This window comes from Schistocerca piceifrons, chromosome 2 (assembly GCF_021461385.2).
Source record: "Schistocerca piceifrons isolate TAMUIC-IGC-003096 chromosome 2, iqSchPice1.1, whole genome shotgun sequence".
Taxonomy (NCBI): domain Eukaryota; kingdom Metazoa; phylum Arthropoda; class Insecta; order Orthoptera; family Acrididae; genus Schistocerca; species Schistocerca piceifrons.
In genome coordinates this window covers 266,772,866-266,799,867 of record NC_060139.1, presented here as the reverse complement: position 1 = coordinate 266,799,867, position 27,002 = coordinate 266,772,866, and the positions used below count along the sequence as shown (strand labels likewise).

The following is a 27,002-nucleotide window of genomic DNA, read 5'->3' as shown; positions in this document are numbered from 1 at the left end:
TAATATGCATCCAGTCTCTGAAATTGGCAGGGAGACACCAAATAAGTAACAGCTTAGTATCCTCTTATAAGTTTCCACCTGAAGAGTGCCGGTCATACTACGGTGTATTATACCGTTTTCTATGTTTCTGGAGCTGTCTTACGTAATTACTGTGTTATCGTCCAGAGATAGCAGTGCCACACCAGTGTCGCCAGCGCGAATCGATACCACAGATATTATGGAGGGCTTCCTGCAGTCTGCAACAACCAACAACTCCAGAAGACCACGCCTTCCTGTCAGTACAGCAGCACCGTCGCGATGAGGTCAACATAATGACGAACATGCAAGAGCCCAGCCCAGGTCGTGACGTTATCTGGAGGAGTCAACATCGTAGTGTAGAACCAACAAGTCGTTAAAGTTTCTGATCAACTTTTACTTTAATAAATGTTAAACATTGTACCTCAAGAGAACAGTTTGTTAATTAATTCATCAAGTGTTGCTTTGCTAGTCAATGACAGTTGTAAATTGTTTAGTGGCAAAGAAGTGTGTCAAAGTTAAGTAAATCGTTCACTCATTATTCTAATAAAGAGAACTAATATATCATGAGTTAATAGTTCCTGTGTGCCTCCTCACAAGCAATCAAAGAACCCACAGTTACGGCCACGTTATTGTACTTTCATCTAGTCACAACTACTACAGTGGTAAGAAATGATTCCATCCACAACAATAATCTTTTACCGTAGAATGGTTTTCAAAACTTAAGGATAAAAGTAATTTTCACATGAAGTGTCGTTGTCAAGTAACGTAGCTCAATGAAACGTGGACCATACATAGAAAGAACTGCTACAGTGTAATACTGAAGGTAATTGAAAGAAATTCGCAATGAGACAATCAGAAATAACACTGTTATTAAAAGACAATAATTACACCGAAGTCACCATTATGGTGGCGACTTGGACATTACAAAAGGCGGGAGGCGCGTTCCCTACAGCCCCATTGGCGCTACAGCCACGCTGACCTCACTCCGTGTGATGTCCAACCTTCTGTGCACAACTGGGAGACCTCTGGCCACTTGCTTCCACCCTTCCATTCATTTCTACCGTGTTGTTAAAATGTTATGTTACTTCATCTAGCTCGTCGTTAACCACGCCCGGATAGCCGCGCGGTCTAACGCGAGCGGGAATGCGTGTCGGTCCCCGGCACGAATCCGCCCGGTGGATTAGGGTCGAGGTCCGGTGTGCTGGCCAGCCTGTGGATGGTTTTTAAGGCGGTTTTCCATCCACCTCGGCGAATGAGGGCTGATTCCACTTCTTCCGCCTGAGTTACACCGTGTCGGCGATTGCGGAGGGGTGGGTGGACTGCTGTGGCCTGTTGTTGGGTTACAGCTGGACGAAGCCTCTCTGTCGTTTCTAGGTCCTCGATGTAATACACACACACCTCGTCGTTAAGTTTTGGAGAGCAGTTTAATATTCGAAGTATGCACTCTATATGACGTGGTTTTTGGTAACACAAAATCCAAGAAATCATGTAAGAAGACGCATGTCGACACTCTAAGAGGCAGTGCACCTGAAGATGGATTCAAAGGGTGTGAAGTATTGAAAGGCATAATTTGAAAAAAGTTATTCAGTGACTCTGTACGAAAATTCTGCATACATTGTTTTGATTTACCACAGTCACTGTCATTTCTGTGATACCAAAGAAGTTTTGGTTTCTTAACTCAGCTCGAGTAGGTGGTTTGCAGAAGAAGGAAGGAAGATTGGGATTAACGTCCCGTCGACATCAAGGTCATTTAAGCTCGGATAGTATCAAGGATGGGGAAGGAAATCGACCATGCCCCCTCAAAGGAACCATCCCGGCATTTGCAATCACGGAATTTCTAAATCTGGATAGCCACATGCGGGTTTGAGCCGTCTTCCTCCCGAATGTGAGTCCTGTGTGCTAACCACTGCGTCACATCGTCGGTCAGGTGGTTTCTGTATTTGAATGCATTACAGTCGTCGTGGAGCTAAACTCTGTTCCCGTACTTGCATAAAATACGGGAACGGAAGGAAAAAGAAGTCATTAGTGACCAACCAGCACTTTTCAGCGAAACTCTACGAAACTTACGAAGGTAATAATCGAGCAACACAAGACGAATATAGGGTGCAGCGCTCAAATCCAGACAAATTTCAATTTGAATTTCCTGCAATATCCTATTTCCGCCCGGAGGTCGCGATGGCGTTCTTGAAAGCCATAGGCATCTAGTAATATCTGTATCTACATCATATCCGCAAGCCATCTAATGGTGTGTAGCGGAAGGTATTTTCGGTGCCACTATCTGATCCCTCCAACCCTGTTCCACTCGCGAAGAGTGCGTGGGAAGATTGATTGTCGGTAAGCCTCTATATTGGCTCTAATTTTTCGAATTTTCTCCTCGTGGTCAATACGCGAGATGTATATCGGGGGAAGTAATATGTTGTCCGAGTCTTCCTGAAAAGTGCTGTCCCAAAATTTCAATAGTAAACTTCTCCGTGATGCACAACACCTCTCTCTTAATGTCTGTCAGTGGAGTTTGTTTAGCATCCCCGTAACGCTCTCTCGCCAGCTAAACGATGTGACGAAACGCGCCGCTCCTCGTTGGATCTTCTCTTATCTCCTGTATCAATCCTACTTGATAGGGATCCCAGATAGACGAATAGTACTCAAGAATCTGGCAAACAAACGCCTTAGAAGCCACTTCTTTCGTGGATGAGCTACATTTCCTTAAGATTCTTCCGATTAATCGGAGTCTGGTATCTGATTTTCCCACTATCTAATTAATGTGGTCATTCCACTTAAGGTCGCTCTGGATAGGTAGGCCTAGATATTTTACGGCAGACGCTGTCTCCAAATGTTTGTCATCAATAGTGTAGCTATACAGTAGTAAATAGCCGGAACCTCAAAATGGCCGAGATGTTAGAGAAAAGCGCGAGTACAACCGAAGAGCCGCGATTATCGGACGTCTTCGCGATGGGCGTTCGCCCACTGAAATAGTTCGATTCTTCGGTACCCGAAATCAACTGTTTACGATATTGTGACCAAGTATAATGCTTCGGAGAAGTCTGGGGAAGCCGACGAGGAAACCTCATTCGAGGCAATTCGTGTCACGTACCACAGCAGTCATCGAAAACGCTCACGCGCTGATTTCGGAGGACCCGGGGCAATCTCTGAGGAGACTGGCGTCAGTATTGAATGTCAGCGAGCGAGCAATGCGTCGGAGACCTCATACGAGCCATTTAGGCCAAACCTGGCCCACGGATAACGATGACATGTTCTGGCCAAAGGAGTCCTGGCCCCCGAATAGCCCGGATTTGAAACTCCTCGACTACTGTGTTCAGAGCACCCTAATGTCGCATCTCTACGCACCGCTGTCGAAGCAGAATTCGCGAATATGGACAGCGCTGTTTTAAAGAGTGCGTGCGACCGCTTCAGGAAAAGATTGGAGGTGGTCATTGCGGCTGAGAGGGGAGGGGAGGGGGGGGGGCTGCTATGTTACTCTTCTAGAAATATACGACTACTTACATATGTAAAAGGATTTTCATTTGTGTTTTGTTTCAGTAAATTTTCTTTAAAAAAAAGTTTCATTTGTCCGGATTTAAGCGCCGCACCTTGTTCACAGACGCATCGAAAAAATGAAGGCGCACAGTTGTTTTCTTTCACGTGCATGCCTGCAGCCTGGCACATAATTAAAATACTCGCATCACAGTACCGTAGCACGCCGCTGGAGGCGCCACAATAAAAATAACGCAACCAGCCGACGAAGTGGAATATCGTGCAATAATTCGTTCTCTTTCTTTGAAGAGCAACAGCTTCGCGGAAGCGATGGAAGTGTGCGGCCACGGCGCTCAGTGAAGCTTTTGTCAGGTCCCTAGAAGCTTCCAGTGTGATCAAACAAGACCTAAGGGACAGAGCAGCTCTCTGTAGAGAACTGGATATCGCAAGAGCAGGGAAGACCGCGGTGCTCCAAGACCGGCGATAGCGGAAACAGCGCCAATCAGTCATCGTTCAGTTTTCAACATTTTGCATGACATTTTGAGTTTGTCAAAGGTCGCCGCCCGCTGGATTCATCTGGAGAAAGCCGGCTGAACGGAGGCAGCTGCGGAAACGTAGAAGTGTTTGAGGGCAGTTCAGGTGGCTTCTGTGGACTCCCAATTGACATTGACGAATGCTAAGTGTATCACTACCTGACACAAAGGAGCAAAACAAGCGGTACAGACGTGTGGTTTCACCACTGCCAAAAATACGAGGGCATAACCTTCCTCAGGCAAGGCGATGCCGAATATTTTTCGGAACTGCCATGGTTTGGTGCTAAGAGATTATGCTTCTAAGGGGCAATATACCGCAGTAGCGTAGTGGCGAAATGCCCTAAATGATGCAGAAGGGTACCGAATCGAAGCGTCGCGGTGCCGTTTACTTCATGAGAACGCCCCCGGTTGGTTGGTTGAATTGGGTAGGTGACTCAACAGCTACGTCATCGGTCCCATCGGTTGGGGATGGGGATGGGGTTGGGAATGGAGATCGGCCGTGACTTTCGATAGAACCATCCCGGTATTTGTCTGAAACGATTTAGGGAAATAACGGAAAACCTAAATCAGGATGGCCGGACGCGGGTTTGAACCGTCGTCCTCCCGAATGCGGGTCCAGTGTGCTAACCACTGCGCCACCTCACTCGGTAACGCCCCAGGACATGAGCAGGATACATTCAGAAACGGTGCTTCTTTGGTCTGTCAAAAAATTTTGCCACACCATCCGTGTTATTCTGACATGGCAACCATTGAGTTCCTCCTCTTCCCTTGGCTGAAGAAACCGCTGCTTGGCTAGAATTTCCAGAATGGGGACGGGGTGGTGATGGAGGTGGAACGTTTACCGAACATCCAAAATGCAGACTTCTACAACCAATGCTTCCGCCATCTCGCGTTAATTTGGGAAAAAATGCGTTGCATTCGAAAAAAAAATATGTAGAGAAGGCCTTTTACGTACTTTAACGGTTGCAGCTTGATTATTTCGGGGTGGTAATTAAAACGTAATAACTACAAGAGGCGTAGATGTAAGGCAGAGAACCACGCGAGACTCCTGGGGCGGGCGGCCACTTTGGGTTCTGTTTTTTTTCCTGTGACCGGTCGGTGTGTGGAAGGCGTGTGTTCTGCGATGAGGAGCGACGGCCCATAAATCAGACGAGGTCGCCACGTGGTTGCGCAACGTGCGCGGCACGTGGGCTGCGCCGGGCCCCTCCCACTGCCGCCTTGCGACACGGCGGACTCACAAACAGGTGCTAACAGTTTCAGCTCACTCGCCTGCTGGCTTCCTGCTGCAAACCGATAACATTTCTGTGGTGTCACCGCCAGACACCACACTTGCTAGGTAGTAGCCTTTAAATCGGACGCGGTCCGTTAGTATACGTCGGACCCGCGTGTCACCACTATCAGTGATTGCAGACCGAGCGCTGCCACACGGCAGGTCTAGAGAGACTTCCTAGCACTTGTACAACCGACTTTGCTAGCGATGGTTCACTGACAAATTACGCTCTCATTTGCCGAGACGATAGTTAGCGTAGCCTTCAGCTACGTCATTTGCTACGACCTAGCGAGGCGCCATTACCAGTTACTATTGATACTGTAAAACATGTACCGTCAAGAGCGACGTTCACCATTTATGGATTAAAGTTAAGTATTCCACCAGCTACGTCAGTTTTTTTCTACAGTCTAATTTCCTTGTCCTGTTCCAGACCTCACGCCAGCCTGCGTGAGCTAAAACGCGTGCCTTTCGGCTTCCTCTCATACCGGTGTTGGCTCTCCTGCCAACCCACAACAATTTCCTCAAGCCGTTATTAAACCGCGTTAATTCCAATAGAAACATATGCAGCGCAACTTCTACACATCCTTTCCACTGCACCGAGTCTTGCTTCTGTATACCGTTTTTCGGCGATATCGGAACGAGAAAACTGGTTTTTTGTTCCTACAAAAAATCATAATTCTGTTGCTAAACTGGCACCAGTATAATGTCCTTTGATATGTTACAGTTGGTTCGTAAGTAGAGGAGGCTTTCCTTGCCAACGTCCTCCTCCCCCCACCCCCTCCCTTACCAATAGGTTAATGCGATAATATGACCGTGATCGCGTATTGAATTTAACTTTTGGACAAGGCAAAATTTTTGACGGGTTAGTAGAGGGAAGTGTACAATAATTTGTTCTAATTAACAACCTATCCTTCTGCATTTTCTACTTAATTGGATCTGGTTCAATACTTAAAACAGTGCCATCGCACATAAAATAATATGAAATGGAAATGGGTATCACATAATTCAAAGGGACCACAACAAAACCAATTGAAATAATAATGAAATTAATTAATACAGTCGCTAGCCCAACTGGGACTCTCCGTCCAATATCTGTTCAGTAACGTAGACAGCAATGCGTACCTAACCGTTTGGGTGTACGTGTGGGAACAGAAAGTTGGCACGTTTCTGACAGCATTATACGATACGGAATAGTAATGGACAAAGAAAGCAGTTGTCATACTTTGTTAATACTCAGATATGTTAGTCTGGAAAAAGACACTTAAAACACTTAAAAACATTATTGACTGACTGAAGCTAGCTCGTTGTTAGTAATTTACATAACCTCAGATTGTTTACCTAAGTGCACTAGATTACTGCCCATTGTAAGCTACGTAGTTTGAATAGATTTTAATTAGTATGGAACTTTATTGGATCAAATAAGCATCTTTTGACTCTCAACAGATTGACAACACTAAAATACGAAGCAAACCATTGCACAATATCGCTACGAGGTGCATTCAAGTTCTAAGGTCTCCGATTTTTTTTCTCCGGACTGGAAAGAGATAGAAACATGCGCATTGTTTTAAAATGAGGCCGCATTCATTGTCAATACGTCCCAGAGATGGCAGCACCGTACGGCAGATGGAACTTTACCGCCAGCGGCGAGAATGAGAACTGTTTTAAATACTTAAAATGGCGACGTTTTCCTTACTTGAACAGCATGCAATCATTCGTTTTATGAATTTGCGTGGTGTGAAACCAATTAAAATTCATTGACAGATGAAGGAGACATGTGGTGATGGAGTTATGGATGTGTCAAAAGTGCGTTCGTGGGTGCGACAGTTTAATGAAGGCAGAACATCGTGTGACAACAAACCGAAACAACCTCGGGCTCGCACAAGCCGGTCTGGCGACGTGATCGAGAAAGTGGAGAGAATTGTTTTGGGGGATCGCCGAATGACTGTTGAACAGATCGCCTCCAGAGTTGGCATTTCTGTGGGTTCTGTGCACACAATCCTGCACGACGACCTGAAAATCCGAAAAGTGTCATCCAGGTGGGTGCCACGAATGCTGACGGACGACCACATGGCTGCCCGTGTGGCATGTTGCCAAGCAATGTTGACGCGCAACAACAGCATGAATGGGACTTTCTTTTCGTCGGTTGTGACAATGGATGAGACGTGGATGCCATTTTTCAATCCAGAAACAAAGCGCCAGTCAGCTCAATGGAAGCACACAGATTCACTGCCACCAAAAAAATTTCGGGTAACCGCCAGTGCTGAAAAAATGGTGTCCATGTTCTGGGACAGCGAGGGCGTAATCCTTACCCATGCGTTCCAAATGGCACTACGGTAACAGGTGCATCCTACGAAAATGTTTTGAAGAACAAATTTCTTCCTGCACTGCAACAAAAACGTCCGGGAAGGGCTGCGCGTGTGCTGTTTCACCAAGACAACGCACCTGCACATCGAGCTAACGTTAGGCAACAGTTTCTTCCTGATAACAACTTTGAAGTGATTCCTCATGCTCCCTACTCACCTGACCTGGCTCCTAGTGACTTTTGGCTTTTTCCAACAATGAAAGACACTCTCCGTGGCCGTGCTGCTGTTGCCTCAGCGATATTCCAGTGGTCAAAACAGACTCCTAAAGAAGCCTTCGCCGCTGCCATGGAATCATGGCGTCAGCGTTGTGAAAAATGTGTACGTCTGCAGGGCGATTACGTCGAGAAGTAACGCCAGCTTCATCGATTTCGGGTGAGTAGTTAATTAGAAAAAAAATCGGAGGCCTTAGAACTTGAATGCACCTCGTATTACAACAGACAAAGATATGAAATACGTGAACTGAATTTATTCTTTTCTTTAATTTGAAATAGGCAGAAATACTTAAATTTTTAAGTTATTTTACTTCGCTTGGTATTCACTCAGTTAGCAAGAATGACATTGCCTCTGAATATTATTGAACAACACTGTTAACTGATTGAGTCTTCATTATTAATTACTTTCAGTTATCTTTTGGGCAAACAAACAAAACTGGCATTGATAATATTACATTTCTTTTCTTTTAGCTATTTAAACAACGACACTCCGGTATTCAGTAACTGGAAAGGAATGGTACCCTAACTGACTGACATTGAGTGAGGATTTGTTAAGCCGTCGTATTCGTTGTCGTCGACAGTGCTCCCATTGCTCCTTGTAATATTGCGCGCGCATCTTGATTCGCAGTGACCAATTATGGGGCAGGATCTTGATGTTATTGGAGCCTGTTACATCTGCCCACACTCGTCAAGCCTTTGGTGTCTCGCTAGTAACAACTGCGCCTCATATCGGCCCGGCAGTGCACTGCACGCCACTCTCTCGTTCTCACAATCGAGTAAGTTCCCTGCGTGCTTTGCTCTGACGTCACACTCGCGTCCAGGGAGAGGGCTCCTACACAGGCTTTACCCTCGGCCAACGATATTGCTTTTCCTAACTGTCCCTAATGGAGTTAACCCAGAATAAATTCACCATAATCCAAAATAACTTCTCAGGTTACAGCTCATATCACATTTCTAATTAACACATGGTATCCAAAGATTTACAGAATAAAACAGGTACATCACATTTATATAAATAAAAATCGATTGCGGCATTTATGAAAGACCGTCACTTGAGAGCGGCTCGACCGTTTTGGCTGCTTCTTCTTTTTTCTTTCGTAATTTCCAGAACAAGGTTTGTACGAAAGAATAGTTTTGGAAAATTCACCGAAAAAGTCGGAAATTTGGATGGTATTTTTGTATGAAAATCTCAGTGAAAGAAATGTGATGATGACGACGACGACGACGACGACGATTGGTTTCTGGAGCGCTCAACTGCGCGGTCATCAGCGTCCGTACAAAATTCCAATTTTTACACAGTCCAGTTTCTTTTCACAATCCTGTCACTCTCACAAATGATGACGAGTGAAAAAAATGTGACAGTCGCTTTGACACTTCTACTGTCACATGTTTTCGTAACAAAACAAAATTGTGACGTTCAAAAATGGTTCAAATGTCTCTGAGCACTATGGGACTTAACTGCTGAGGTCATCAGTCCTCTACAACTTAGAACTACTTGAACCTAACTAACCTAAGGACATCACACACATCCATGCCCGAGGCAGGATTCGAACCTGTGACTGTAGCAATCGCGCGGTTCCAGACTGTAGCACCTAGAACCGCTCGGCCACTCCGGTCGGCTTGTGACGTTCAGTTCGACGCTTCTGCTGTCGTAGGTTTTTATAATAACCACAATTTGCAAGAAATGTATACAGTTGAAAGCGATACTTCAGTGCGTTACCAGTAGTCATCATATTTTTGATGTGTGACAAAGACTGAATTGATTTCAATTCGTGGTGATTTGGTTTGTTGCGAACATTCAGTTGATATCAGTTCGTGGTTTATTTCTTTGTAAAAAAATGCCACATGTGAGGCTTCGAAATATCGGTCAGTGTACACCCAGTGTTGGCCAGCTACACGCTATCCCAGTCGATGAGTGTCACGAAGAGCATTTGGAGGCAAATCGAATAAGAATTTCTCAAGAGCGATCCATTATGGCTCCGGAACAATGAATTCCGATTTATTTCATTTCAATATATTCATTATCGTACTGAAATTATTTTGTTTCAGTTCATGCAAATTCAAGAAAAGATTCAGTTGGATTAATCCCTTACTAACCAACGAACTTACTGACAGATTGACAGACACCGCACAGCCTAAACCGCTGGAGATAGCCGTGTTATACAATAAACATTTTCCGTTTAACCGGCTGTGAGGAAGAAAATGCTAAGCTATGCTGTGAAAGTGTGCAGTTTTGTTTGTGTTTTCGCAGTCATTTTTAACAGAAAACACGAAAGTTGTGTTTATGGATGACTTTACAATCGTATCTGTTCGTGAATTAAAGCCATGCGAAATACTGTCATGAAACCTACTTTCCTCCCAGATCCATCAACTGGAAAGGACTCCCTCATACCTCATGTACTAATGATTCCAACCAATTTGTCCATTCATTTTGACTTCTGTTGCCAACCAAGGTTCCGTTTACAACAACAATAATTAAGATAGAAGAGAGGATGGAGGAGTAGATGGACAGGGAAGAGGGGAAGAAATGGAGATAAAGATGGGGAAAGAGGATAAGGACAGAGAGATGAGGAAGGAAAAGATGGATAGAGTGAGTCCGGTATGGGAGGTGTACGGGGTGCAGAGGGAAGGTGATGGTCAGAAGTAGGGGGAGAAGGACGAGGATATGGGCGATGAGAGGGGGAGGAGGAGATTAAGACATATATCCAGTTCCTATACATATTTAGCAATTGCGAAGTATTGCCGGCTTCGCTAGTTTATAATTAGGAACCAGATCTGTATTTATAGTGTCACACCTTGTAACAAATTTGATACCTTGGTGACAAACATCCACATACACTTCAACAACGGGGTTCACAGGCAAGCCTTTAGAAAAGACTGGTCAGCCACAGAGGATAACTTTTTGTCTAAAGGAATAACCATTCCTAACTTTTGCATGATTTACACTATGAGTGGTTCATAACGCAAGGCAGCCAACTCCTTAGTTTTTTGTTCTGCTTCTAAGACGTCAGTAAGCCTTGCCAGTTGTTAACATCTCAGTTTTTAATTCAGCGCGGATCTCAACTGCTTTAAAATGTGTGTTGATCTTTTTTAACTCGTGCCCATAGTAAAATGGGTCAAATGGCTCTGAGCACTATGGGACTTAACATCTGAGGTCATCATTCCCCTTGAACTTAGAATTACTTAAACCTAACTAACCTAAGAACATCACATACATCCATGCCCGAGGCAGGATTCGAACCTGCGACCGAAGCAGTCGCGCGGTTCCGGACTGAAGCACCTAGAACCGCTTGGCCACCGCGGCCGGCTGCCCATAGTAATAAGATTTTTGGAATCGCTTGCTTACCGGGAAAAGGGCGACAGATTCTTAAATTTCCTTTAGGAAACTTCCAAAGAGGTCGCATCTCTGAAGACAGCCACCTCCCCCATCCATTTCTCCCACTAAAGAATCTACGTAACTGGGAGGTCAGATGGCGCTCCAACCAATCTCCTGGGACTTGGAGTTTTTTGCTCTGGAAAAGGCAATATGGGCAATATGCAGCTCCACTCCTTACACAACTCCACCAACCAGATGATACGCTTGTTTAATCAACGCCGCACGGCTTTTTTTACACGTCACCACCCTTACGTTTGCCAATTCTCGCAAGCTGTATAGTAATACTCCCACTACTTGTCCACAGTCCGCAGCATGTCGTGAACTCTAATAATTTCGCGTTGCCTGCCTCGGTGCCGACCAATGCGAACAGCCTGGCAGCGGTGTTGAAACAAAACTCCGAGCCACAAATTACGCGCGGCTCCCTCTGGTCAGCTGGAACGCTAGCAGCAAAACTCTGAGATGCAATTTCCATTCATAATAAGCGAGCAGCCACTGACACCTGTCCCGCCGCCATGCATACTGAGTAACACCTGTAGGCAATCATTTTCCCGGGTGATTCGAAAATAAAAAGGCTGAAAGTCGGCAATGCAAGAACTGTAGTCGGCAGCGCGTTGCGTGATTCTCTGAAGCACGTTATAATATGGAACTTTTTAATAAAGAAAGAGTAAATTACAGCGAGAATAGCCGTATTAATCTACGAGAGTTGACAGCGTGCGTTCGTGCAACCAGTGCTGGTCGATATTACAACATATAATTTTCTCGCTGGATACAAGTGCAGACAGACAGGGCACACTTTTGGCGTAATTGTCTTGCGTAGGTATTCATCTTTCGTTATTATGTATAACTACGAACAGTACATTGTTCCACAATTAAACAGGAATCCAATACAATCCTGCGTATTTCTGCGTAAACAACATCGCACTATTGACATTACTTTTATGGCCTGGCACTGCCAACCATAGCAATGAAGTGATACTTGTGTGCAGTATCACAGCAGTAGTCAGGTTTGAATAAAGTGTTTTAGTTCGCTGTATTGGATCGTATGGATAAAACGGAAAATGTACTTTATGCTCGAAATTTCGGAGAATAGAAGCGAGTCGGAGAACGTACTACATTCGAGCATGTTCTCTGAGTGAGTAAAAGGGTGGGGGAAGTTGCTCAGAAGAAAGAACATTCTCCGATTTGTACGAATAAAACTAGAGGAGCTCCTCACAAGCAGAGAACAGTCTCCGTTTTTGAAGTGAGCTCTGTAGCGTACTTCGAGCTAATTAAGTTATGTTGAGGTTAAGTTTTACTAAATATTTTTAGTAAAAATGGCAGAATTTGTGTTGCTTGGAAGGCAAAAAAAAAAAAAAGAGATATAGATAGCCCAAAGAAATACTGAAGAGAGACTCTGTATAAGTTTATACGGGTTTGTCAAATAAAAAAAAGTTATTTGCTTGGAGAACTTTCTTCCAGTAAATCACGAAAGAAGGGCGACCTTTCAAATGATGTGAAAATTAAAACATTTTTATTGCCACTTAGCAGACCTAAGTTCTCAGGCTGACGTATGAGAAGACTTAGGAATACACCAAAAAGCTATCAGTAACATTTTCGGATGTTTATCATCATATTTTCTTACATAATAAATCTTATGTTTTGTTATGTTAGAGATAAGTAGACGTATCAGAAAAATAAATAATTGCTTTATTGCAAACCCAGAGCGACCGCCTGCGTACTAGACGCGCGTAGAGTTCCCAAAAACACAGGCTGGCGTATCCGACATGTTTGGTTATTGCTGCTTTTCTTTGCTGTCCGAATGAAGAATAAAGGTGTAAGAAATATGTATATTTCTGTGATAGAATCGCGTCCTATGTTTATATTTTATTTTCTTCGCGGAATTCAAATTAAATTTTCGATAATGACGTTAATTAAATCATGTACCAGGCTCCTATAAGTACGAATTGGCGTGGCCGCATTTAAAGTGCATATTTGCGCAATAACCAAAACTCACAGAACACACTTAACACTTACACACTACACATTTCCTTCTCCAAGGTAAAGCACAAGTTATCTGCAAATATGAAAAATAGCTAAAGTTAAAACTGTGTGCCGGACCAAGACTCGAACTTGGGACCTTTGCCTTTCGCGGGCAAGTGCTCTACCAACTGAGGTACCGAAGCACGACTCACGACCCGTCCCCACAGCTTCAATTCTGCGAGTACCTCGTCTCCTACCTTCCAAATTTCACAGTAGCTCTTCTGCAGGTATGAGTGTGTTCACGTGACCACTGATACCAACATCGTTGCACAACTGACGCAGCACGTTCTTTGTGTGGCGTTCTCGGAAGTGACCATTCCGCCTCTCGGAAGGCCACTATTTTGACCCCTTTCAAACTCGCTCATTTGGCTGCAGGAGGCAAGAGTGCGTCTGAGGTGATGCAAAACTTTTTTTGATGTGTGTAGATTCTTCGTTCTTCGATGGATGTCTACTGGTGGTTTGCCCTTCGGCAGTCAAAAAAAGAACAACAGCACGTTGGTCCTGTTTCGATGCATTTGGTCTTGACGTCGACATAGTTCACATTTCCGCATTTAACGCACGCACGTCAGAAATACACAACTACCGCGCTTACCCCTTGCCTACAAGTCGGTGTCGTTATATCCGCACCGGAGTCGCCCTTCGTTGCATATATGCTGCAGCAACGCCCTCGAACGAAAACGTTCTCATCGCTCCTTATGGTAGTATAATTTTGCCGTTCCAGATTGGATATCGTTCATTCGACGTACCTACGCAGTAGCGCTCCCAAAATACACCGCATTGACGCCGTAAATAGCCAAATGCCGCCTCGGGAATACACCGACGTGGTGGCGTACGACAGCGGTGAGCTCCATTCAGTCGCGAAGTGCGCGTGACGTCACGCCGGAGATAAAGCAAAGGGCAGTCGCCAGTCGAGCAAGAGCTGCGTGCGGCTGCGGCCCGCGAAGCGGATAGGCCGGGTCGCTCGCGGGAGCGTCCGTCACACCTGTTGTGCTACGTCGCGGGAGGCATGCCGTCTTGTGGAAGGTACGACGCCCTCCACGTACTAGACACTAGGGGCAATAGTAAGTAGAGCACGAGGCAAAATTTCAAAATGAAACGTAGGGGGTGCACTTGACAACCTGCGAAGTAAAACCTTTCATCACAACAACTCGACAGTCTATGCAGGATGTAGGTCAGTACCTGAATCTGCACTGCACTGCGGTCTTCGGCTGTACGCAGCCGTTTTGCTCTCCATTTTGTAACAGTGTCTGCCCAGCAAAGGACTTTTTTCATCCGCTCATCATACATTTCGTCGGGTTAAATACACAAACCACCTCCATTTATGTTGGAGCCATAGATACGTCTTCCACTGCAGTCGTCCCTTTTCACTGCACGCTGAGGAACCACAATTTCGGAATGGATTTCGCATTAATACACAGGGTCCTCAACAGTGGAAAGGTCACCAGACATGACGGGATAAGAATTCGGTTGTACGCAGAGTGTACCAAAGAATTTGCTCCACTTGTAGCAGCAGGGTACCGTGGGCCGCCGGAGGAACGAAGCATTCCTAATGAATGCAAAAAAAAAAGCGGAGGTCATTCTCGTTTCCAAGAAAGGCCGTCGAACAGACGCACAAAATTGTAGGTCTATGTGTCTGACGTAGGTCTCTTGTAGAATTTTGGAACAAATTTTATGTTCGCTTACAATGATATTTCTGGAGACCGAAAATCTCCACTGCAGAAATCAACAAGGGTTCTGAAACAAAGATAATGTGCTAAACCCATCTTTCTCTCATCTGGGTTATCAATAATTATTTCAGCTGTGTTTTGGTCCTTTATTACTGTACCACTATCGGTTTCGTGACGTTGCCGTCAGTATGACAGAGCACGAAGCCGTGTCCCCTGTTCGCCGTTCCATATAGACTGGAGAAGCGGTCACTATGGTACGATTTGTTTTGGACCGATCCACTATACTGGAATTTGGCATTTTTAATCCATAACATACCGTCTTTTAGCGGTTTTTTGTATTTGACAGACAACGAATGTTGGGAAAAAAGATTCCAAACTTTTTCGCTTTAATGTTTTAATCATATGTCACCTGAAGATGTGGCTTTAACGCCACGAAACCGGTAGTGGGACAGTAATAATACCCGAGATGAATACTCTAGCTGTGGTTGCCCAACCTACAAGGTCGCCTGCCATCATGCTTTGTTCGTCGACGACACCCAGAAAGCAGTACATAACGACATTCAGTTAGATGCCGTGTTCCTTGACTTCCGGAAGGCGCTCGATACAGTTTCATACTGCCGCCTAATGGACAAATTACTAGCATACGGCATATCAAACCAGCCATGGAATTGGGCAGAAGGGTTTGTAGCAAAACAGAACGCAGCATATGGTTCGTAACAGTGAGATTTCTTGAGACGTAAAAGTAACTTCGGGCATACCCAAGAGGGTGTTGTAGGACCGTTAGTTTTTACAATATATAGAAATGTTCTCGTAGATAACGTCGGAAGTTCTGTGAGGATCTTCGCGGATGGTGTCGGCGTATCAGAGAAGTCGCAACGCTATAATATTCTAGCGAACTGCAAGACATACAGAGGATCGATGCTTCGTGCAGCAATTTAGAATTAACCTTCAAGGTAAACAAGTGTAATGCATTGCGGATAATAAATAGGCAGAGAGATCGTTTATTGTTTGATTACTCGATTGCAGAACAATCACTGGAAGCAGTTCGCACCCATAAAACATACTGCCTACACTACCCAGTCTTCAAGAAGGGTCGTCGAGCAGATGTGCAAAACTATAGACTTATATCTCTGACGTCGATCTGTTGTAGAATTTTAGAACATGTTTCTTGCTCGCGTATCAAGTCGTTTCTGGAAACCCAGAACCTACTCTGTAGGAATCAACATGGATTCCGGAAACAACGATCGTGTGAGACCCAACTCGCTTTATTTGTTGATGAGACCCAGAAAATATTAGATACAGGCTCCCAGGTAGATGCCATTTTCCTTGACTTCCGGAAAGCGTTCGGTACAGTTCCGCTCTGTAGGCTGATAAACAAAGTAGGAGCCTACGGAATATCAGACCAGCTGTGTGGTTGGATTGAAGAATTTTTAGCAAACAGAACACAGCATGTTATCAATGGAGAGACGTCTACAGACGTTAAAGTAACCTCTGGCGTGCCACAGGGGAGTGTTTGGGACTATTGCTTTTCACAATATATATAAATGACCTAGTAGATAGTGTCGGAAGTTCCATGTGGCTTTTCGCGGATGATGCTGTAGTATACAGAGAAGTTGCAGCATTAGAAAATTGCAGCGAAATGCAGGAAGATCTGCAGCGGATAGGCACTTGGTGCAGGGAGTGGCAACTGACCCTTAACATACACTAATGTATTGCGAATACGTAGAAAGAAGGATCCTTTATTGTATGATTATATACTAGCAGAACAAACACTGGTAGCAGTTACTTCTGTAAAATATCTGGGAGTATGCGTGCGGAACGATTTGAAGTGGAATGATCATATAAAATTAATTGTTGGTAAGGCGGGTACCAGGTTGAGATTCATTGGGGGAGTCCTTAGAAAATGTAGTCCATCAACAACGGAGGTGGCTTACAAAACACTCGTTCGACCTATACTTGAGTATTGCTCATCAGTGTGGGATCCGTACCAGGTCGGGTTGCCGGAGGAGATAGAGAAGATCCAAAGAAGAGCGGCGCTTTTCGTCACAGCGTTATTTGCCCTCCGCCCTCTTTTGGAGTACTGCTGCGCGGTCTGGGTTCCTTACCAGGTAGGATTAACAGAGTACATTGAGAAAGTTGAAAGACGAGCAATATGTTTTGTATTATCGCGAAACAGGGGTGAGAGTCTCGCTGACATGATACAGGATTTGGGGCGGACATCATTAAAACAAAAGCGTTTTTCATTGCGGCGGAATTTTCTCAGGAAATTTCAGTCACAACTTTCTTCTCCGAATGCGAAAATATTTTGTTGACGCCGACCTACATAGGAAGAGACGATCATCATAATAAAATAGGGGAAGTCAGAGCTCGCACGGAAAGGTACAGGTGTTCGTTTTTTTTCGTGCGCTGTTCGAGATCGGAATAATAGAGAATTATTGTGAAGGTGGTTCGATGAACCCTCTGCCAGGCAGTTAAGTGTGATTTGCAGAGTATCCATGTAGATGTAGTTGGATATGCAAAGGGAAGACCAGTGGTCGGTTACGCACGTCTGATGAAAATGTCGAGCGGATCCGAGATGCGTTCACTCGGAGCCCTCGGAAGTCCACAAGACGGGCAGGAACTTCATCTTCCTCAAACAACGGTGTGGCGTGTTCTGAAACGACGCCTGCATATGAAGCGTTACAGGTTGCAGTTACTGCAGCATTTCCGTGCCGGCGATCATAACAGAAGGCAGGAATGTTGCATTTCAGTTTTCCAGGATATGGCAGAGGACACTTTTTCCGGACGATTCATCTTTTCAGACGAATTCACGGTTCATTCATCGTGTAAAGCAACCATCGGAACGCAAATATTTGGGGGTTCACAAAATCATGGCGCTGTCTTCCAACACAGAAGAGACTCATCGAAACTGAAAGAGTTTTGTTCCGTTTGTGTTCACAAAGTTTATGGACCTCGCCTTTTTGTGGAGGAAACCGTGACAGGAATATCATACCTGGACATTCTGGAAAATTAGTTGTTTCCTGAACATCACGAAGATCTTGAGGTGCAACGTTATGTCAACACCATCATCCTAGAACCTTGGATTGGGAGAAGTGGACAACAAGATCTAGTTCACTGCTTTTGGCCTCAAAGGTCTTCAGACTTCACACTTTGCGATTTCCTTTTCTGTGGGGGTATATGGAAGACAAAATCTTAGTATCACCTATGGCAGCTCTCTTTAAGAACTGAGAAATAGAATTGTTGAAGCTGTCGATTCAATAAACATGGACCTGTCGATTCGTGTGTACAATGAAATGGACTACCATTTCGATGTTTCTCGAGCAACGCATGGTGCTCAAGTTGCGTGTATGGTGTAGTATCTGTGCGAACATAAAACTTTGAAACTTCCTTTATCCAGTGGCATGTGCAATGTGTTTGTCTTTCTTTGTATGTGACAAATGTGGTGTCACCGCCAGACACCACACTTGCTAGGTGGTAGCCTTTAAATCGGCCGCGGTCCGTTAGTATACGTCGGACCCGCGTGTCGCCACTATCAGTGATTGCAGACCGAGCGCCGCCACACGGCAGGTCTAGAGAGACTTCCTAGCACTCGCCCCAGTTGTACAACCGACTTTGCTAGCGATGGTTCACTGAACAAATACGCTCTCAGTTGCCGAGACGATAGTTAGCATAACCTTCAGCTACGTCATTTGCTACGACCTAGCGAGGCGCCATTACCAGTTACTATTGATACTGTAAAACATGTACCGTCAAGAGCGACGCTCATCATTTATGGATTAAAGTTAAGTATTCCACCAGCTACGTCCGTTTTTGCTGAAGTCTAGACCTGTTCCGGACCTCACACCAGCCTGCGTGAGCTAAAACGCGTGCCTTTCGGCTTCCTCTAATATCACGGTGTTGGCTCTCCTGCCAACCCACAACAAGAAACAACTGAAATCCTTTTTCAGTCACCCTGTATTTACGTTTGCATTCTGGACATTGTCGTTGTGTTAGGTTTCTTTTCAACTGCAGAGAAATATATCATCACAGAACCCCTAGAATCTCATTGGGGGAGAGTTCTGTACCTGCGGCGTGCTGTTCCCTTCCCTTCCCTTTCATTTCGTAGCACTTCGAATCGAACTCAAAGAGTTCCGTTCCCGAGGTGCCGCAGTTCCCAGCGGACGACAGCGGCAGACGCCTGCTGCGACACAATGGATGCCGTTCGCTGCGTCTCCGCCCTTTAAAAGGAGCCGGCGCAGACTATGGCAAAGAAGTCCAGTCCAGTCTGGTCGTGTATGGCGACCGCGCGTAACTCAGCGCGATCACCTGCACCGTTCTCCTAACAGTGCTGGAAAGTGCGTGACAGGGCAGCGGTTAACAGCTAGGCGGCTTATGAGGGCCGGTACCGAACACACACGTTGCCAGCGACGACCGACCGACCGTCTAGTCGCGATCCACTCATGCTAGACGCATCCACCAATCTGTCTCTTCTCAGCTGCAGACAGAACATGCTACTGGCGTCGCTCAGGGATCGATATTAGATCCATCCCTCATTATACAGGGTGTCCCAGGAGGAATAGTCAATATTCTGGAACGAACATTTGAAGCAAAAACTTAATACGGACGTATGACTTATTCCGAATGGGGAACAGGCACACCAGTAAGTGTACGAGTTCAAAGATTTGGAGGCCCCACGTGCAGCATTATGCTTCCGCAGATCATAACACCTGGTCACCCAAAATGATCAAGCTCGGCAATGTTCCTCAGTGCCTTACTTAGGAGAAGAAGAACTTCTTAACGAAGCTCGCTATAAAAAAATAAAAAATAAAATAAACCTTTATTGTGGCTAACCGGTTTCGGTAAAACTAAGTTACCATCTTCATGCAGATTATTAGAAACATCTTGACACCGAAACGGTTTATCTACAATAAAGTTTTTTTATAGCGATCTCGACTAAGAAGTTCTTCTTCTCCTAACAAGGAAAGCTCCCCATCGCACCGCCCTCAGATTTAGTGGTAAGATGGGCCATTGGATAGACCGTCAAAAACTGAACACAGATCAGGCATGAAAACAGGAAGAAGGTGTACTGAACTGTGAAAAAAGAAGCAAAATAGAAACAGTCAATGGCCCAAGTTCAAAATGTGCAACATCGAGAGACTTTTGGTAGCCACGGCGTTTTGGTTGTGTGATCAGGGTAGCAGGGGGACAAGGGCGGCATCAGCGCATTTTGCTAGTGTGGGTTCAAAAATGGTTCAAATGGCTCTGAGCACTATGGGACTCAACTGCTGTGGTCATCAGTCCCCTAGAACTTAGAACTACTTAAACCTAACTAACCTAAGGACATCACACACATCCATGCCCGAGGCAGGATTCGAACCTGCGACCGTAGCAGTCGCACGGTTCCGGACTGCGCGCCTAGAACCGCGAGACCACCGCGGCCGGCAGTGTGGGTTCCCTACATCAGGTACAGGTATGTACTCAGTGGCAAACCTATTGTTCTGCTAAATGAATCCTTCCTTTTGATTGACAGGTCCGACAGGTCCTTAACCTATTGTTTCCCTGCCGCCTACACTCCCAACCCCCACCCCTCACGAAACGTCCCCCCCCCCCCCCCCCCGGCTGCCACAAGTACACTTTCAGATCTGAGTTATTGGAATAGCCCCTCTCTTATCAATTTGAATGACTACTTAATTAAATTGATCAGATAATTAACCTCCCCTAGCAAACCTCCCATCCTCCCTCTCGGAAATTGGCGGGAAAAAGACTCAGTTGATCGGTAATTTGGAGGGAATTCTATTGCAGTGAATGGAATATTGTTTAAACAATTTATACATTGTTTGGAATGTTGTTTAATTATTTATGGCAGTGTACGGAATACAGTTAATTTATTTAGTTAAAGAATTTGTCTGGAGATCGATTTCAGTATATGGAATATTGTTTAAACGGCCAGCCGTAGTGGCCGAGTCGTTCTAAGTGCTGCAGTCTGGAACCTCACGACAGCTACGGTCGCAGGTTCGAATCCTGCCTCGCACATGGATGTGTGTGGTGTCCTTAGGTTAGTTAGGTTTAAGTAGTTCTAAGTTCTAGGGGACTGATGACCTCAGATGTTAAGTCCCATAGTGCTCAGAGCCATTGATTAAACAATTTAGGCAATATGTGGAATATTGTTTATTTAAACAATTTAGGGGATTCTAGGCAGTGTATGGAATATAGTTTATTTACGTAAATAATTTTTGAGGAAATCGATCACCACCCCTGCTACCCCATCTCCCTCGCCCCCACCCCTACCAGGAAATTGGCAGCTCTGGGGTGGAGAGCAAGGACCTCATGAATCCTTCCTTTTGATTGACAGGTCCGACAGGTCCTTAACCTATTGTTTCCCTGTCGCCTACACTCCCAACCCCCACCCCTCAGTTTGCAGGGGTTGGATTTAAGTAGCTCGTCATTCTATGCTCTTTGGAAAGATGCAGGTTTTGAAAGAAGTACTAATTAAATCGATCGCCCTACTTTTTATTCCGATCACGCAAGGAATACCGTCATGCAACACGCATCACACGCAATTACACAGTTAAAAATCGATCGCGAAGCACGCACCACCCGCCATCCCCCTGTACACTGGACCGCACACACTGCCAGGAGTCGGGATGCACCGGCGGCCCCGCTAAGTGACAACGCGGCCGTCAGCTGCCGAACCACGCGCAGGAGTCAGTTCGTGTTCCGCAAGGATGAGGCGGCGACATTCCTTTCATGCTTGGTAAATGAGAAATGTGTTCTCTTAGGTACCATTATGAAACACGTGTTCACCTAGGTACCACTGCTCTTGCGATAACGCATAGCTTTCGTATATGCGCGTCCAACGAGAGTTTGCATAGCAGCTCATCCTCGCAGGTGCAGCCTCAATGTTACACTGCCGTCACATGTCTATGTAAATAAGAGCCAAGTCTACCCCTCGGAAATAGTAAAATGCTGCAGAAATAGTTAACGGACGCTTTTGTAGGAGCTTTCATGATGTCTCAGTTTGTCTGCATGGAAATTCTTGTTGGAACAGGACCTGTTTACGAAAATAGCCCAGAATAACTCCGACTGCTTTCTCCCTCGCGACCCTAATATGGCGCCCCGTCCGTCACGTGTTACCCTTCCTGGAAATCGTTAAGTCCTGCTTTCAAGAAACATCTCTGAAACGCAAACGTTCTAACCGCTATGTAGAGGCTCCTACGTCCCGGCACAAAGGATATCTTGTGAATGAATGGAGCATACTGACTGGCTCTTATGAATTTACCCGCCAGCTAACTGATGCTGCAGATGTGGAAGCACTGTCGGACTTTTTCTTTCTGCAGACGAGGCTTTCAGTGGCAAAACTATTTTATACTGATCGCCATATTGCACTGACAATTAAACCCTGCAAAAAGTGGTCTGCAGATCGTCAAATACACTCCACATACTCACCATGCCGCAGTGCAGTGCTGACGGAGGAAACTGCCGCCATAAACACGACCTATGACCGCAGCCACAGAAGCGCATGTCAGCAAGAGAGAGGCCAGCTGGCTGTGGATTAGCGCCCACCCCAGGAGGACGTAAGTGGTAGGAGTTCGAAAGCTATCAATACTCCCAGAGCAAACATTCGTCGTACTGAATCTTCTCAAATTCCTGCAGAGTATACACGCGACACACACGGTCCCAAACGCAACTCAACGCAAACTGGGTATTAGTTCACTATTCACCCGCCCAGGGGGAGCCGCGAACCAAATCGTCAGAAGCCGGAAGCTTTCTCGGACTCTGAACTGGTGTACAAAAGATGGGCAAGCCCCATCTCAGAACAAAGGCGTTACTGTTTCTCACCCCAGTCTGCTTGCTCGCTGCTACGCTTTCTACGGCTATCTCCAGACTCACAACAATATTGGAAACCAGACACACATTCATCAGTGTGACTACAATTACATATTAGGATTGCTGCCTCAGTCTGACACCGAGCAATGTACTGGATATGTCTCCTCTTTACGACCGTGGTTCTGGAACGAATCTCAGTGTCTATAGTGCACATAATTTTCCACGTAAAAAAAATCTTTCATTCCCCTTACGGATATCGATGTGCTGAATCTATACCTCCCTCACAATAGGACACGCAGTAGCGACCACCAGACGCGCATACATAGACCGCGAAGATTGTTGTACAAAGGCTGGGTTGGTTCCCCGTGGCACAAAGGCGTCATTGTTTCTGGCCCCGACCTATATGCTTGCTTGCCTTCTACACCCATCACCAGAGTCTGGTATTCCAACAACACATGTATTTTCACATGGTTTGCCAGAATATTATACCATTTACACGATACTTCTCGATACCAAGCACAAGGCATTGTGCTACCGATCGCTCACGCAACATAATTCCGAAGATATAGACTAGAAATTATTTCTCTACAAACCCGAAACTTTAGCGAGGTGGAGCGTGCTGTAAACCATTGAGTAACTGGAAACTTATGCTATCTGCGAAGACCTTTACTTGAAACCTCGAAAAATAGAGGAAACTGATATTTCCACTCACGAATACCGATGTCGGTGATATAACAGATTCCAAATCATCCTTATAATTTATAAAGTCAACTATGGTATTTCTCCTGTCTAGAGAACCAGCAAACGTGTCCTCCACTCGTTTTTCACCTGCTAGATGCATTCAACACACACCACAATCGATCTTCTCTCAACCAAATAAAGACGGGAATAATGGCCCAGCGCAAACACATGTCCATATGGAATCTTCTCCAATTTCCACGCGTTCACAAAGCTGTCCAACACATACTAAGTATTAGTCCGCAATTCGACTGTCTAGAGGACGGCATGGTTAAGTCAACTACATTCCTGCTTCCCAACAGGCCTCTCCATTCTGACGGCTCCTGCCTTTAGCGGGAAACGTGAATCATTCCCGCCAAAGGCCACTGCCGCCGCCGCACCAAGCACGCATAGACAGAATCGTCCTACGAAATCGGCCACATATTTATTTGATCGCTATACTTACAGTTAAATGCTACGTTTGCGGTTTCAGTTGAACGACATTCGACAGTGAGTGACGTATTGGAGATACACCGTGCTGACGGCTTGTGGCTGTGGAAATGGAAATATCTGTACCATTCTTATGACTTGACATTCCCATCCCTTTGCTATCACAGTATTCCACGTCAGATCCATACCTTCCTTACGACTGCACATAGTCATTTCCTTTGCACATGTCGGAACACAAACACATACTTTGAGCCTGATTCTCAAGGTGAACTTATCACGCATCCCCTACTACTGTGTATAATACTTCGCTAATAACTGATTACATCGATACGACATAATACTGACCGAAAATCAGCGATGGGTGGACATGTCTCGTAAGTTTTTCTTGCGAGTGGTACCACTGTGTCTTAGAAAGAGAGGCGTAATCGTCTTACAAACCGCCAGATGTTAAAAAACACGATCGCAACAACTACTGTATGTTACTGTCACAAGCATTTTTGGTTGTACAGGTGCATACAGATATCCATGAAGAAAGCTATACAGGCTTTATTAATCGAGTCATGGCATTACCTCCGGTAAATGAAGTTTTTCCAGACAAATGCCGGCCGGTGTGGTCGTGCGGTTCTAGGCGCTTCAGTCTGGAACCGCGTGACCGCTACGGTCGCAGGTTCGAATCCTGCCTCGGGCATGGATGTGTGTGATGTCCTTAGGTTAGTTAGGTTTATGTAGTTCTAAGTTCTAGGGGACTGATGACCACAGATGTTAAGTCCCATAGTGCTCAGAGCCATTTTCCAGACAAATACTACGACACTCAATATAGGCGGTGATCGCCAATATATATTATCAGACCAACAGTGCGGTTACACGTCGTCGCCGTTGCAACCTCGTAAAAAAAATTACCGAATTTAGAAATTGATTCGGCCAAGGAACGTGGTATGAAACCGGTATTTGCAACTCCCCCACGCCACCCCTAGATATGTCTCAAGTATTTGTAACGCATTCTGTCTCGAAGCCATGTCAGAGATTTGGTGATACATCGACTGGGTTATAGGCGATGGTTGATTGAGAGGGATCACCAAAAGTAGATGGTGGGCTGGTTGAGTTGGTAAGAAATGTACACTAGCTTTCCAGATCTCTAGTGCTACGCTTTCTGTCTATGATGTCTATGATATGGAATTAAGTCTTTCCATTCAACCACATACCTGCGGTGTATCTGATGGAGAAGTCCTTTAATGATTACAGCCACTAGTGAATCATATTTCTGGCACTCTCATATCTCGAAACGAGTCACCTTTTTCGAACCTCTCTGCTACAGTAAACTTTTAGATAGTCCCTATGCCTCTTGCAACTGCTGCCGTTTCCGCAGCTATGCGCATGTGATCGTTCCAATTTGAGTCGAAACTGAGCGGAAGTCGGAGAGAGCTATATCCATCACCTTCTGCAACCCGTTTATAAACAGAATGACCCAAGTTAGTGTGACAGGACCGTGTTTTGACTCTTCGGTGGAAATGGGAACAAGCTGCCGTAGCTCGCCAACAGTGTACGATGTGTAAGGTCAGCGCCAAACGAAGCCTGCTTCTGCAACACGAGGTAGTTTAAAAGACAATGCGGGAACTGGCAGAAGGACGACGATTTTGCTACTGCATTGTTGTGCATCTCCAAACTTCATACAGATACTGCAGACCGAAGCAGATACGTGTCCCTCAGGGTCCATTCACGTCTATCACCCCAACATGCTATTATCTTTATCCTGTACCATCCAACAGAGAAAATTTACGAACTATAAGAGCTACACCAACAACAACCAGTGAGAACTCGATAAGATTTTTACTGCATCTCTCTCCTCCTATATATCGAAAACAATACCGTCTGCATGCCAACACCGAGCACATGTGACGATCCTATTAAATATACAGGTACTGATCCATTGCACAGACCAGCGCAAAGTTGCATTGCCTGTACTGCAGACGGATGACCGTACCCCACAAACTATACAAGAAGTCGCAAGAGACACTCGCTGTGACCCTGTGTCGTTGTTTGAAACATTGTTTTTTTCCTTCTGTAACACGCTTTGTACACTGCCATACATTTTGTTTTTCTGCCACGACTTCGAGTTCCATGTCAGGTTCTAAACTGACACTAACACATTCTGATCCATTGTCTCTCGCAGAAAACTAGATGTTGAACGGTGTAAATCATGTTGCTACTGCTGGTACCCATAACACACCACACACACTGGATGATTTTAAATAAAACACACTGACAATATAAGGAAACTGGAAGAGTTTGGCGGTGTTGTGGAGAGTTTTCAAACTGCAGTCCGGAGGTGACTGATGACCTCTACATTTAAACTCATCTGTCAGTGATGGAATAGCTGATGACTCTGCATTCCATTGTGATTGATTCCTCATATTGTAATCATGTACATGATCACTGTTTCGGTGCTAGCCATCCCCAGAAGGTGTTGCCCCTCCACCAAAACTCTTTCTCCATCTCAAACAAGTGATGTCAGTGGACGGATGGTGTGGGAAAGACACCGTCGATGTACTGTAATAGTAAGTGTCACAGTTGATAGTGCGAACAATTTTAGCAATTTTACAGTAATTTCAACACTGAGCAGTGATGCGACAGCATGTTACCCAATTTCTGTATAAACGCTAAACCGTCCCTTCTCTACTTTGCGAGTATCATTGCGAATGTAGAGAGACAACTGTACAGTGCATCCATTCATTGTTGATTCTCGAACATATACATCATCGAAGTATACCAGACAGCGGTCTACATATTTATAGCACCTTGAGCATAGTGATTATTTACGATTTATCTCTATGCGGATGGGTATCACAAAGTATTCTCACAGTCTTAGGATAAAATTAGAGACTGAAAGACGCCCTATCACTGTCTTTGACCAGCCCACCCTGCAGCACCGTAACTGATTTAATCTGCAGCTGACCACAAGTAGACCGCTACATTCCACGTCTCGTAAATGAATGGAGCTTGTCGAGTCCTCGCCCATCCAAGTGCACAAGATTTCTCCAGATACGTCCCTGTTGAGAAGGTTAGCACCCCTTATCGTTGTACAGTATCAGATTTGAAAGTG

General features: G+C 45.2%; 1 long non-coding RNA gene across 2 annotated transcripts in view; it reads left to right on the top strand.

Moving 5' to 3' along the window:
* The window catches only part of LOC124777875, a 201,556-nt gene that overhangs the window by 87,085 nt on the left and 87,469 nt on the right, over positions 1-27,002 (top strand). The window contains exon 3 of one of the 2 annotated variants that reach the window (XR_007015792.1): positions 166-379. The exons of the other annotated variant lie outside the window; for it this stretch is intronic. This is a non-coding gene — a long non-coding RNA (uncharacterized LOC124777875). Of the gene's footprint in view, positions 1-165; positions 380-27,002 lie in introns of those variants that run through there. 2 annotated transcript variants of the gene reach the window in all.